The sequence below is a fragment of the Alligator sinensis genome, unplaced genomic scaffold (assembly GCF_000455745.1).
Source record: "Alligator sinensis unplaced genomic scaffold, ASM45574v1 scaffold2113_1, whole genome shotgun sequence".
NCBI lineage: Eukaryota > Metazoa > Chordata > Crocodylia > Alligatoridae > Alligator > Alligator sinensis.
In genome coordinates this window covers 12,985-14,126 of record NW_005844130.1, presented here as the reverse complement: position 1 = coordinate 14,126, position 1,142 = coordinate 12,985, and positions in this window count along the sequence as shown.

The following is a 1,142-nucleotide window of genomic DNA, read 5'->3' as shown; positions in this document are numbered from 1 at the left end:
GCGCGGCGGCGCCGTGCAATTCCCCGCCCCGCCGTCACTGACAGGGGCTGGGAGATTTCCGACACATCTGGGGGCCGCAGGAGACCTGGGGAAGGAAACCCCCCAAGGCAGAGACAGACACCATCAGGGGGAGCAGAGGCCTGGTGGGAACTGCTCTGCCTCCCCTCAGGCAGGGGAGAGAAAGTGAAACCCCCCCAAAGTGGGGCCGTGACCCCTCCCCCTGCTCCCCGGTGTCTGCAAGGCTGAGCGCTCCCTCAATCGGGGGGTCCCCGGGGCCGTGCTGCACGGACACTCGCACTCGCTGCTCCGCGCTGGTCAGTCTGCAGCCGGGCACCCTCCACACGCTCCTGGCGCTGAACGACCCGTCTTCGTTCTCCCTCCAGTCACTCGGCTCCGACCGTTCCCAGGCTTTTCCGTCCAAGCTCCACTCGACGCGCTGGATCTCCCGGGGCAAGAAGTTCTGCAGGTCAATGGCAAAGGGCACCTCCTCCGGGGGGTCCCAGCACGGTAACAACTGGATCCTGCACAGCACCGGCGGGGCTGGGGACAGCAGGAGCATTAGGAGCGATGCGCAGGGGACCCCTGTCCCCTCTGGTGTAGACAGGGCAGGGGGCAGCTGCATGGTTGGGGCAGGGCACGCAGGCCTCTGGGGAAAGCTCTCTGTGAGACAACTCTGGCTCCTTGCGCCCGGTCCACTCCTGTCCGGGGGCTGCACAGTCTGGGGTGAAGACGGGGATGCTGCGCATGGCCTACACCTATCCCAGGCCTGGGTTTTCAGTCCTTGGAGGCACTGGGACACCCCAGGCCTGGCTCAACCCATTTCTGGAAGGGGAGTGTGGTAGAGGAGTGGGCATCTCGGTAGCAGACTGCTGCCCCCTGACCCCACGTCGTGAAACCCACGTCCGAGCCACGAGCAGCCCGAGTGCTGCACTCACCTGTCACCTGCAGCTCTGTGCTGCATTGCTCCACGGGGGTCTGCAGGGCCGTGTGCTCCACCCGGCAGATGTACTCGGCCCCCTGGTCCCTGCGCACCGAGGGGGTGAAGAGGAGTCTGGGCTCCTGCTGGAAGCTCTTCCCGTCGGCGGCTGGCACAGACCGGCCAGGGACGAGACGGGACTCCGCCGAGGCCTGGCCGGGGGGCG